Source organism: Mirounga leonina, unplaced genomic scaffold, assembly GCF_011800145.1.
Source record: "Mirounga leonina isolate KUSES-001 unplaced genomic scaffold, KU_Mleo_1.0 Mir_175, whole genome shotgun sequence".
Lineage (NCBI taxonomy): Eukaryota > Metazoa > Chordata > Mammalia > Carnivora > Phocidae > Mirounga > Mirounga leonina.
The window spans coordinates 20,699,994-20,714,083 of record NW_023270453.1 but is presented as its reverse complement, the minus strand read 5'-3'; the positions used below and the strand labels follow the sequence as shown (position 1 = coordinate 20,714,083).

Sequence of the window (14,090 nt, the reverse complement as noted above, 5' to 3'; positions counted from 1 at the left end):
CGAAGCAAGCCTGAGCTGTCCGTCCCATGGCAGACGTTAACAACGTCTGCTCGTTAACAACGGTCACTGTCACCGATACCGTCAAACAGTGGGTTTGGTCCAACAGGTGTGCAATAAACTGAAAAGGCCCAAAGGAGCCTGACTGTTGGCAGTTTCCACCTCATCCTGGCGCATGGGTAGCCCGAATTCTCAAAGCAACACGGTCACGATGCTGGTGTTTCCGCAAGGCACACATCGCAGGCCACGGGGCAAACCAGGGAGCGGGGTCTGGAACAGACAGCAGGGAGGCAGGCCCTAACACAGACTCCTCACGCCCACCTGCATGTGGCCTGGGGACCCAGGACCCGCTCCCCCAGCCGCCCCCTGTCTGCACCTTGAAGGTCATAGGTCCGTTCTCTGCCACGAGAGAAAAGTCCCTTCCAAAGACTCAGTGAGGCCCTGGAACAGGAAGATCCCGATAATTTCCTGAACAGAAAACTCCGCTTTCCCCTTGGTTTCCTTCAGTAGACTGTACATTTGTTCACCCTGGAAGAAACTCGTATCTTGCAATACAGGAAGCACTGGGGCATTTGGAGAATCAACGTACAAATGATCAGGACACATTCACCCCTCAGAGGAAGGGTGTGTCTATGCACATCTGTGGGTTTAAATCCCAAGAAAAATTGATGGGTGCCCCCTTCACTTCATCCTGATGTCAAAAACCTCCCACTGGTCATGGAGTCCTCGGCATCCCACCATCAGTAACACGGATGCAGGCGCGGAGGGGACAGCTGTCTGACTTTAAACCAAAAGTGAATTAACCCAAGAGAAGCGTCTGTGAGGATGCTCGCCTGTGTCACAACAGCGGGGCAGGTAAGGCCAGGTCTAGATCCCAGCTCCTCTACATGAGCTCTGGCACGCTACTGAACCCGTCTGTGCCTTGGTTTCCCTATGTAGAAAGAAGGAAAAAGGAGAGTCCTCATGCACAGGGGCGGCTCTGGGGAGGAAGGAGGAGTCAGGACCCTGAAGGACCTGGGGCGGAACCTGGCCCACAGTAACGCACACACCTGCCCCACCACACCTTCATCTCACAATCCGCTACTGCTCAGGATGAACGTCAAGCACGAGAGACACCAGGCCCACGCCAGGGAGCCAACTGGGGCAAGCTTTGCTCGGACCATTGCTGCCACAACCCTGTCCTCCCATCCAGCGGCCGTCCATACGCGTCTCTTTCATGGTTGAGCTATTTGTTCTTTGGGTAGAACACGCACCTGGAGGCAGAGGCCTGGGGCACTGGGTAAAAATGAAGAGTGAAGGCAAGAACGCAGGGATGGTGGGCAAAGTGCGCCTCCAGCAAGCGCGCCCACCTCGACAGCAGGAAGGGCTGTCCCCAGGCACGTCTGCTCCTCGCCTGCCCGAGCTCAGGTCCCTGCCACAACCTCAGGGGACATGGTCTGTCTGTCTGGCTTCTTGCTAGGAGCAAAATGCTGGGATCTGCTCAGGCACGTCCACTGTGTCTCCTCTCTCATTACCTCATGCCTGTCCCTGGCCCCTGCTTTTCCAGCTAAATTCCAGTCCATTCACATTCCGGAGGACCCCAGGGGGATTTTTATCAGAACTGAATACGGCAGAACTGACGTCTCTACACGATCAAGAGTCCCCGTCCATTATCACAGTGCACCTGTTCATTTGGCCTTCTTCAACCACTTCCATCTACAGTTTTATAATTTTCACCATAAAAGTCTTGCACATCTTCTGTTTCCATTTTCGTTAGGTTCTTTATACGTCGCTGGGGTTTTTCTGTTTTGTTTTCATTTATGGACTTTTCATATTATTTATTGGGAAAAATTTTTTAAGAATAGTAAGATCCCCAGGAAACAACAGAAATATTCAATGCAATTGAAAATGTCATTTAATTTTAACATTTTAAAATCTGTACATACAACTTTTTAAGTCACATCTTCATGTTTGTTAATATACAGACATCGGATTTTTGTTTAGGTTACATTGAGCCATCAGACTAAACCCTCATTTTTCTAAAAATCTAGAGATTACTTTGGAGTTTCCATGTAGATGTCAACCTGCAATTTTCCCTTCCCATCACTGTGTCCACAATGACACATGCATCTGTCCTAGAACCAACTGGAAAGGGTCCGGTCTCTTCTCTTTCCGCTCTCTAAAACTGTTCGTATAGAATCTGACATTAATTGCTTGAAAGTTGGGTGTAACTTAAATATAGCTTTCTGAGCCTGCTGTGTTTTTTGTGGAAAGGTTTTTAGCAACTGCTTCCTTTTAGTTAGTGGCCATAGGACTACTCAAAGTTTCCATTTCTTCAAGCTTTTATATTAGGAATTTGTCCATTTGTTTTCAAATTTACTGTCATATGGTTATTTACACTATTCTTTTTCCCCCTCTGATGTATCTGTAGTAACGTGTCCCATTTTTAATTCCTTGTATCATTTACTTCTGTCTTTCTGTCACCATTCTGACTGCAGGTTTTTCAATATTATTAGTAGTTTCCAAAAATAATTTTTGTCTTTCTCACTCCTCTAAACTTTATTTTAATTAATGGATTTCTATTTTTAGGGCAATTTTATGGAAAAATTGAGGGGGAAGTGCAGTGTGCTCATTACCCCCTCACCTACACACACACACACACACACACTTTTGCCCTAAACTGACATAATACGTTAGTGCAGTACAATTGATGAGGCAATGTTGGTACACTATTAACTAAAGTCCACAGTTATCATTAGGGTTCAATCTTGGTGCTGTACATTCTATGGGTTTAAACAAATGCATAATGACATGTGTATATGATCACAGTGTGATATTAAATGGATTCACTGCCCTAAAAATTCTCTGTGCTCACCTATTCATCCCTTCTTTCCCCTGAGCACTTGGCAACTGCTGATTTTTTTATTGACTCCATATTTCTGTCTTTTCCAAAATGTCATGTATTTGGGATCACACAGTATAGAGCCTTTCCAAATCAGCTTCTTATACTTTGTAATATGGATTTAAAGTTCCTTCATGTCTTTTTAAGGCTTGATAATTTCTTTTTAGCACTAAATAATATCATCACAATATGTTTATCCATTCATTTGTTAAAGGACATCTTGGTGCTTCTAAGTTTTGGCAATATGAATAAAGCTGCAAATTTTTGTATGGATATACTTCCAACTCATTTGGGTAGATACTGAGGAACACAATTGCTGGATCATATGGTTCCAGTATGTTTTGTAAGAAACTGCCAGACTGTCTTCCTAAGTAGCTGCCCCACTCTGCATTCCCACCAGCAGTGAGTGAGAGTTCCTGTGGCTCCACATCCTCGCTTGCATTTGATGTCAAAGTCCTGAATTTTTGTCGTTCTAATAGTGGTATCTCACTGCATTTCTCTAATGACATATGATGTTTAGCATCTTTTCCTCTGTGTATTTGCCATCTGTATACCTTCTTTGGGAAGGGGTCAGTTCAGATCTTCCACTCACTTCTTAATGGGTTTTCTTACTCGTGGTGTGAAGAGTTTTTTGTATATCCTGGATACTAGGGTTTTTTTGTTGTTTGTTTTTTTAATCAGAAATGTGTTTTGCAAAGATTCTTCTTCTAGTCTGTGGTTTACCTTTTTTATTCTGTCTTTTGCAGAGCAGACATTTCTCATTTTAATGAAGCCAAACTTATCAACTTTTTTCTTTCATGGGTTATGCTTTTGGCATTGTACCTGAAAAGTCATCACCAAACCCAAGGTCACCTGTATTTTCTCCTATGTTATCTTCTGGAAATTTTATAGTTTTTGGTTTATTTTTGGGTCTATGATGCATTTCTTTAAAAATTTTATTTGATAGAGCAAGAGAGAGGGACAGACTTCCAACATGGGGTTCGATACCACAACCCTGAGATCATGACCTGAGCCAAAATCAAGAGTCAGATACTTACCTAACTGAGCCACCCAGGCACCCTGGGTCTATGATGCATTCTGAGTTATTTTTGTGAAAGGTTTAAGATGTTTAAGATCTGTGTCTATATTAAGTGCTATGTGTTGAAAAGACTATCATTTCTCCACTGAATTGCCTTTGCTTGTCAATATTGACCATATTTGTGGGTCTATTTCTGAGCTGTCTACTGTGGTACATTGATATGTCTATTGGTTCACCAATAACTGTCTGTACTATCCCTCATTTTATATTAAGTCTTGTAGTTGAATAGCATCAGTCCTCAACTTTGTTCTTTATTGCGTTGGCTATTTGGGGTCTTCCACCTTTCCGTATAAACTTTAGAACTGACTTGTTGATATTCATAAAATAACCTCTGGGATTTTGGCTGGGATTGTTTCATCTATAGATCAAACTGGGAAGAACTGACACCTTGACAATATTGAGTCTTCCTATCCATGAACATGGAATCTCTCTCAGTTTATTTAGTTCTTATGATTTATCACTTTTATCATTTTCCTCATATAGGCTTATACATTTTTTTAGAGTTCTAAATATTTCATTTGGGGGTGCTGATGTAAATGACATTGTAAATGACAATTTCAAGTTCCAATTGTTTGTTGCTGGTATTTAAGAAAGTGATTGGTTTTTGTATGCTAACTTTCTATCCTGCAACCTTGTTATAATCACTTATTACTTCGATTTTTTGATGCTTGGGATTTTCTACATAGACGATCATATCATCTGTGAATAAACTTTTAATTCTTCCTTCCCAATCTGTATGCTTTTGATTTCCTTTTACTGTCCTATTGTATTAGCTAGGATTTGCAGTACAATGTGGCAAAGGAGTGGTAAGAGGGGACATCCTTGCCTTGCTCCTGATCTTGGTGGTAAACTGTTTAGTTTCTCACCACTAAGTATGATGTTAAGTAGAAATTTTTTTAGATGTTCTTTATCAAATTGAGGAAGTTCCCCTTCATTCCCAGTTTGCTGAGAGTTTTTAATCATGAATGGGCGTTAGATGTTGTCAAATGCTTTTTCTGTATCTATTGGTAGGGTCAAAGAGTTGTCTCCTTTAGTTTGTTGATGAGATGAATTACATTAATTGATTCTTGAATGTTAAACCAGCTTGCATACCTGGAATAAATTCAATTTCACTTAGTCATGGTGTATAATTTTTATACCCTATTGCATTTGATTTGCTATTTTGTTGAGTTTTTTAAATCTATGTTCATGAGAGATAGTAGTTTATAGTTTTTTTTTTTTTTTAAGATTTTATTTATTTGAGAGAGAGAGAATGAGAGCACATGAGAGGGGTTAGGGTCAGAGGGAGAAGCAGACTCTCTGCCGAGCAGGGAGCCCGATGTGGGACTCGATCCAGGGACTCCAGGATCATGATCTGAGCCGAAGGCAGTCGCTTAACCGACTGAGCCACCCAGGCGCCCCAGTAGTTTATAGGTTTTCTTTCTCGTAATGCTTTTGTCTAGTTTTGGTATCAGGTTAATGCTGGTCTCATAGAATGCTTAGGAAGCACTCCCTCTCATCTGCAGGAACAGAATATAGAGAGAGGTGTAATCTCTTTCTTAAATGTTTGGTAGAATTCATGAGTAACCCTGGTGCTTTGTTTTGGAAAGTTATTAATTATTGATTCATTTTTTAAATAGACATAGCCTTACTCAGATTGTCTACTTCTTCTTGTGTGACTGTTGACAGACTGTGTGTTTCAAGGAATGGGGTCCATTCTATCTCCATAATCAAATCTGTGGATACAGGGTTGCTTGTAATATTCCTTTGTCCTTTTATGGTCTATAGAATAAGTAGTGATGGTCAGTTTTTCATTTCTAGTATTAGTGATTTTTAATTTTTTTTTTTTTTTTTTTTTTTTTAGTTAACCTGGTCAGAAGTTTATCATTTATTGATCTTTTCAAAGAACAGTTTTTGGCTTTTTTATTTTCTGATTTCTTCTTTTCAATTTCATTATTTCTCCTTTAAGTTTTATTATTTTTCTTCTTCAGATTTACTTTGCTCTTTTCCTAAGGCTGAAGCTTATAGATTTAAGATCTTCTAACATAAACACTGGCTACTGCACATTTGGTTGTAAGCACTATTTTTGCTGCATCCCACAAATTTTGATCACTTGTATTTTCTCCTTTTAGTTCAAAATATTTTACAAGTTTCTTAGGCTTCCTTGATCCACGTGCTCGTCAGAAGCATGCTGTCTGCTCTCCAAGTGTGTGGGAATTCTCCATCACTGGTCATGCATTCTTAGGTTAATCCCACTGTGCCCTGACAGCATATTTTTATTCCTATTCCTTTCAATTTAAGGTGTGTTTTATGGCCCAGGATGTGGTCTATTTTGGTGACTGTTATGTGTGAGCTTGGGGATGTGTGTTTTGCTGTTGTTACATGGAATGCCCTATAAACGTCAGTTAAATCCAGTTGATCCAGGTGAACTCTTCAGTTCAATCATGTCCTCAACTGATTTGCTACCTACTGGATCTGTCCATCACTGATACAGAGATGCTGAAGCTCCACTGTAACTGTGGATTTGTCTATTTATGTCTGCAGATTTATGGCTCTTGTCTCATGGATTGTGATATTTTGTTAGGCATGTACACATTAAGAATTACGTCTTCTTAAAGAATCATCCCCTTTATCATATGTAATCCCTGATAACTTTTCTTGCTCTTGAGTCTGCTCCATAAGAAATTAATGTAGCTACTCCAGCTTTTTAAATTAGGGTTAGCTGGTATATTTTTCTCCATCTCTTTAATTTTAATCTGTGTCTTTATATTTAAAGTGCATGTCTTATAGTCCACATGTAGTGGGTTGTGTTTTTAGTCTACTCTGATGGTGTAATTGGTGCATTAGGTCAGTGACATTTAAAGTGATTCGTCTGTTTGGATTATTATTTAACATGTTTGTTACTATTATCTATTGTACTTGTTTTTTGTCTTCCACTCTTTTTCTGCATTTTCTAGTTTTAACTGAGTATTGTATATGATCTGACTTTTACTCCTTTCTTGGCATATCAATTATATTTTTTTTACTTTTTCAAGTGGTTGTCCTTAAGTTGAAGCTTCATAACAGAATATTCTCAGTTCCGCCCTCCTGCCCCCATAACATCGTTGCCATTCACTTCACTAATGCATATGCTATAATCACCCAATACATTGTTCCTATCGTTACTCTGAGTAAACCTTTTTTTTTTTTAAGATTTATTTATTTGCCAGAGAGAGCGAGCGAGCGGGAGAGCACAAGCAGGGGGAGCGGCAGGCAGAGGGAGAAGCAGGCTCCCCACTGAGCAGGGAGCCCGAGGCAGGGCTCAGTCCCAGGACCCTGGGATCATGACCTGAGTCGAAGGCAGATGCTTAACCGACTGAGCCACCCAAGCGTCCCATACTCTGAACAAACTTTAATCTGTAAGAGCAATTAAGAATTATAAAAACAACAGATTCTCTTTAGTCTTTGTGTAATCCTTCTCTAACATCTCCCCTTTATGTAGATGTGAATTTCTGACCTCACCACCTTCAGTCCACTGATGAGCCCATTCGTCATTTCTGTTACAGTGTCTCTGATTTCCAGCACTGCCTTTACATTCTCTGTAGGGCATCCATTTGTCCACTGACATTACCCATCCCCAATTTTGGAGCAGTGGTTTTCCCAATGACTTCAGTTCGCTGATGGATCAAAGTTGGGATCCAGCTGAACTCAACTGGCTGGTTTCCATTTCTAAACTTCTTTCTTGTTTTAAGGATCCATGTGACAAAGTCCATGCTTCCTCGGCATCCTGGCATGGAGCCAAGACTATCTCCTCTACTCCATCTTACTCTGTTGTTTCTCATTTCCCCCTCCTATGGACTTAATTCAATTTTCCTTTTCCAGCGTCTTAAATTAAATCCTTATTTCTTCAGTTTCCAGGATCTCTTATTACCTAATGTAAGTATTTTGGGCTATCAATTTCTAAGTGCTACTTTAGTGCACCATGCAAATTTTGACTGTTTTCACCCAAAATACAACAGCCTCTTAGTGTGTCCCTGCTTTCAGCCAGGAACCCACCCCAATCCAACCAATCTATCCCACACTGACATTTTCAACATGCAAACCTAACCATGCCATTTTCTGTTTAAATGACTAGGCACGGGTATCAAGATTGAGTTCATTTTCATTAGTTTTGAACAAATAGGCCTTTACAGTCTGTCTTCAAATGCATCTTCCGTCTTCCTTCCAAGTCTCCCACAGCCTTGGTTTTAGAGTGGCCTTGTGGGATAAAACTTTCTGCCGTGCCAAATTTCCACACCGGCACTACCCAGTGTAGTAGCCGCTTGTCTTAAATGTGGCTAGTGAAGCAAAAGAACAGAATTTTAAAATTAATTTAAATTAATTTAAATTTAAAAGGTCCACCACACCGGGCAGTGCAGCTCGATACAGATAAACCTGTCCTTCGCTGGGAATATCTCGCTGAGTATGCAGTTTGATTTAGTGCATTCTTCTCTTACTCTACTGTAACAAAATATGTTATTTCAGATTTATACTAAATCATGAAAACATTTAGTTCAGAGAGAATCAGATTGCAGAGTCGGTAAGCATATTAAAATCAGTGAATTCAAATTGACTAGAGAAAGATAAACCTTCTCAATGTAGGAAATTAAACTTTAATGTCGAGTAAGAACTGACTACAGGGTAAATACACTCTTTGGAAGCAAACACAATGTCTTCTGTATTCGTGTCTCACCTACATTGCTCAGCAAATGCTCGGGACACAAAACCGCACATGTGTTGGTTGGCTACCAGGACGCAGGCCCTTACGGCTAGCAGCTGAGCACTGCCACAGCTCAGATTCTAAACCGTCACCAGCACAAAACCAGCCTCAGGGATGGGTTCACATGGACAAGTTTGTAGTTCACAGTGTCTCTAGGTTTAAAGAAGAATTTCATTTTTACAAGTCACAAGCAGTGGTTCTCAAACTCTTGGACCTAAAGAACACTTTAAGCTGTTAAAAATTGGTGAAATGTTAAAAAGCTTTAGTTTCTAGGACTAATGCTTTGATATTTACTGTATTAGAAAGTAAACTGACAGGGTGCCTGGGTGGCTCAGTTGGTTAAGCGACTGCCTTCAGCTCAGGTCATGATCCTGGAGTCCCGGGATCGAGCCCCGCATCGGGCTCCCTGCTCAGCGGGGAGTCTGTTTCTCCCTCTGACCCTCCCCCCTCTCATGTGCTCTCTCTCTCTCTCTCTCTAATAAATAAATAAAATCTTAAAAAAAATAGAAAGTAAACTGACAAACTTTTTAAAATGCAAGACTTCACAATCACCGTCTGCACCAACTGTCAGAGCGCAGTATCACCACATCTCACAGCCTTGGAAAAATCCATGTACCTTCACGAGAGGATGAGTGTGGACACAGCAAATCATGTCAGTGTTAGTCCAGAAAGAGTTTGACCTCACAGACATCCCACCTGGAGGGAGAGCCAGACCCCGGGGAAGGCAGTGGCTCTGGTCCATGCACACATACGGACCCAGAGATGTGCTTTCTGAAGCTATATGTCAGCTCACCAAGAGGCAAAACAACCATTTTAAACATATTAGGAAATTGTATGCTACAGGTTTTTTTGAACATTCTTCCTTATCATTGTTGGTCCTGGTAGGAATAGAAACAACACAAATCTCAGTGTTCTTTTCTAGGGCTTCTGGTTGGGGAGAAAGGGTATAAAAAACAGCCAGAATGCCTTTAAGTTCTAATTTAGATTTATCAAGTAAAAGTAATAAAGTGCCTAATACAGAGTTTGACATTTTCTAGGTACTCAGGATATGCCTCTTCATTAATTCACTCTCCAAATCAAATTTAAGTTTCCAAATAAAGTTATTTAAGAAAGGAGAAGTACACACTATTATAAAGAATTCCAGTAGGAGTTCATTACAACGGAAGGCCACGGGTTTGGAAATGAAATGGAAAAGTATAGCCAAGAGAGATTAAATTTGAGGCTATATGGCTGACTGGATTGATTGTTAATTAGGGTAATTATCTAAGAGATAATAGAATTACTTCTTGGTTGATATAATTTGGTCACTGAAGCATCCCAAGTACTTCTACTGCAAGCTGAGTGGTCTAAGGATTTTAGAAAGCAAAATCTCCAGAGGGCCACAAAACTTTCTTTTGAGTGTCTGAAATCTTTCACGCTGGCTCAGGAAAACACAAACCAGAAAATCCTGACACCTGTACACTGGTAATAGGCCACACTAAGCTCTTCAGAGTTCATACCACATTTTAAAGAAGGATTTGGGGACATACACCGAAAGGGAAAGTCACTCACAGTATATTAGTGAAATGCCTAAATTAAGAAAACTCAGGGGGGCGCCTGGGTGGCTCAGTCGTTAAGCGTCTGCCTTCGGCTCAAGTCATGGTCCCAGGGTCCTGGGATCGAGCCCCACATCGGGCTCCCTCCTCCTGGGGAAGCCTGCTTCTCCCTCTCCCCCTCCCCCTGCTTGTGTTCCCTCTCTCGCTGTATCTCTCTCTGTCAAATAAATAAAATCTTTAGGAAAAAGAAAAGAAAAGAAAAGAAAACTCAGGACTAGCCTATTTTAACCACAAGTAATAGCAGAGAATAAGGTGGCGAGACCATCAAAGGAGGCTGATAATGACCCCCAGGTCCTCACTAGCTCCCCTTCAGGGTGGCTGCCACAAGACACAGGGGAGGCGCGGTGTTGGTCCTCGAAAATGAGAGCCCCTTCGAGGTTCACAAGCACATGCAAAGAGCCTCTGGAGAGGTTTCTCCGATATGTAAATTAAGTAGTCATTACCTATTCAAAGTTGAGAGGAGTATGAATTTTTAGAAATGAAAATAGTCTATATGGAACACCATTTTCATAGTATTCCCTACATGGTAAGTGAACAGCAGGGCCAATTCCACCATCTTTAACCTACAAATGGAAACCTTAATCCTCTAAAGCAGAGCTGGAGACCATAACCCATGCAGCCGCGTGGTCTACACATGCAGGAATCACCACGCGTTCCCACCCTCACATACCCCCACGCTGACTCGGCCTCAAGGTCCTACTGCTAGTACCCTTTTTTTTTTTTTAAAAGATTTTATTTATTTATTTGACACAGAGAGAGAGACAGCGAGAGAGGGAACACAAGCAGGAGGAGCGGGAGAGGGAGAAGCAGGCTTCCCGCCAAGCAGGGAGCCGATGTGGGGCTCAATCCCAGGACCCTGGGATCATGACCTGAGCCGAAGGCAGACACTTAACTGACTGAGCCACCCAGGTGCCCCACTGCTATTACCTTCTAAACGGAGGTCAGATCTCACTGACCCTGACTCATCTAAATGTGCATCAATCTCAGGGTCTGACTCCTCTGCCTGTAAAACACATGCCACAATGCTACCAAATTCCTCCCTAAACCCTAAATGTGCTCCTCTTGTGCCTTTGCCTAAAATCTTCAAGTGGTACCCTGACTTCTTCAGGATAAGGTCTAAGCTTCTAAGCATAGTACACAACAGACCTTAAAATCTGGCCCATCCTACCTAATTTCTTGCTTACCCCCAAACTATGCTTTTTCTCTTCCTTCCCTCCCTCCCTTCCTTCCTTCCTTCCTTCCAAAAATATTAATGACACACTATTTTAGATCCTTAGCATACATGAATGAACAGAAAGATCCTTGTCTTTGTGAGCTTCATGTTCTCGTGGTAGACAGGCAGATCGATAGAGAGGCGTACAGATGATGTAGGTAGCGAAATGACAGACAGGTAGATGGACAGATGATGAGTAGGTAGGTAGGAAGATGGATGACTGACAGTGTTGGAGGTGATAACTGCAATGGACATACATGAATCAGGAGGGGAAGCATAGGGATTGTGCGAGGTGACACTGTGTCGTACCATTTTAACTGGGTGGTCAGAGAAGGCTCACGAAAACAGTAACCCCTGAGCAGAGACCTGATGGAAAGGTAACAAGCAATGTATGTATCTGAGGGAAGAACATTCTAGGCAGCAGCAGCTGAGAGCATAAAGGCCCCATAGCAATTACATGCTTGAGAAACATCCAGAAAACCAGCGTGGTTGGAATAATGGGAAGCCAGACCATGAACATGGTAGATGCGAATCTTACTCCGAGAGCAGCAGAAACTGCTGGAATACGAGGAGTGTCACCAGCTAACCCATGTTTGGGTCACTGGTCTGGCTCTTCCTTTGGACTGTGAGCTCCTTAGCCCAAAGCAGGCAGAGCTCCAAGCTCATCCCCGGGTCTGGGGTTCTAACTGGAAAGACAGACCCCAAGTGCAGCAGGTGTTCCCGTGTCTGCTGCCCCATGGGGATGCTACCTGATGTGAACAGAGATTCTGAAGTAGGCTCCAGGTGGGCTGGACTGAGACAGTTGCGGTTTTCTTCTAAGAGGGCATTGCTGCAGGTTCTCGAACTCTCCTTCACCACCCTCCACCCACACTTCTCTCCCACATCTACTCCACTCTCCAAGATGGGAGGCAGCCCTGCAAGGGTGAATGGAGATGCATCTGAGGCCAAGACAGCACCGTTTCCTACTTTGTTAACAGCTCTCAGACTTTTACTTGAAAGAAAAATGGTGAGGCAACTAGCACCTGGTCTATCTCCTAAAACAGCCAGGAGGATTTGGAGAATATGCCTTAGCAAAGGCCAGGAAAACATCAGGGTTTATCAGCCCCAACCCTCATCATTAGGAAAGACAGGTAATGGAGGAAACAGACTGTGCTAGGTCTTAATTTCCATCTAAATTTTAAAAAAATTTAACACAGAGGGCGCCTGGGTGGCTCAGTCGGTTAAGTGACTGCCTTGGCTCAGGTCCTGGGATCGAGCCCCACATCGGGCTCCCTGCTCTGCGGGGAGCCTGCTTCTCCCTCTCCCACTCCCCCAGTGTTCCCTCTCTCGCTGTGTCTCTGTCAAATAAATAAATAAAATCTTAAAAAAAAAAATTTAACACAGAAAGAGCTTAGAACAAGACACAATTACAAACTTCTATGTGGGAAGAAGTCAGATAATAGAGCCAGACAAAGCTAGATTTGCATCCTGTTTTGATGAGGTACTCACTGTGTTACTGTTAACAACCACACACCTCCCTGAACTTTGTTTCTTATCTATAAAATGGAAAAAACATCACCTGACTGGTTTCTGTGAGAACTGAAGATACTGATGATCGTACATGTGTGTCTACGTGTGTGTGCCTGCATGTCTGAATGTATCTACATGTTTGTACATCTACATATATCTGTGTGTTGGTGTCCACACGTGTGTCTACATGTGCATGTCTACCTGTGTCTGCATGTCCGTGTATCTAGGTCCACATATGTATCTATATGTGTCTACACGTGTGTCTGTGTGTGTGCTCTGCATACCTATGTATATATCTACAGGCATGTGTCTGTTTCCACATGTGTATCCACATATGTGTCTACCATACAGGGGGCTGTGTGTGCATGGACATGTGTTTACATGTGTGTCTACTGTACACGTGACTTTGTATCTGTCTGCATGTGTCACTACCTGTGTGTCTACTGTATGTGTGCTTCTGTATGTCTACATGTGTCTGTACTTGCATCTGCTGTATGCGTGACTATGTGTGTACATACATAAAACACTAACATGGTAGTATCCGGACAAGTGAGGTAATTGAAGCATTTCACAGTAAGTTGACAGCACCTGTGTGCATGCCTCTACCCGCCTAACTATTTGAAAGAGGCCTCTGAGACACCTGAATGAGGATGGGCTCCTGAGACATGCTGGGTGTTCCAATATCTCTGGAAAACAGAAGGTGGAGTTGAGAACAAGCTCCTGCTTCATTCCATCCCCACACTGTCCCCACATCAAAGCATCTGGGGGGCTGGGGGGGCCAAGGGGCAGCACTCAGCCTCCACTCTCATTCCCCAGATGATGACCCTGATGCTGTAAGGTCTGCCCTACCCCTCCCTCCCTCCTAGGAAGGAGCCCAGCCAGGAAGTCAGGCAGACGGCTCCTTACTGGAAAGGGTGCGGGTTTTGTCTTGTCACCCTGCTAATGGAAGGAGCCATGAAACAGAACCAAGAGTATGGTCGATCCACCCAGCCCTGGTGTCAACTGCCTGAGCTGCCTCATCCCACAGCCTCTGCTTCCTCTTCTGCAACACGAAGGAGCAGTAAGTGCTTCACCTGTTTGTTGTAAAAACCAAGTGGGAT

At 42.6% G+C, this 14,090-nt stretch overlaps 1 protein-coding gene across 1 annotated transcript in view; it reads right to left on the bottom strand.

The window, feature by feature from the left end:
- The window catches only part of DIP2C (disco interacting protein 2 homolog C), a 192,287-nt gene that overhangs the window by 167,225 nt on the left and 10,972 nt on the right, over positions 1-14,090 (bottom strand). The window lies entirely within an intron of this gene.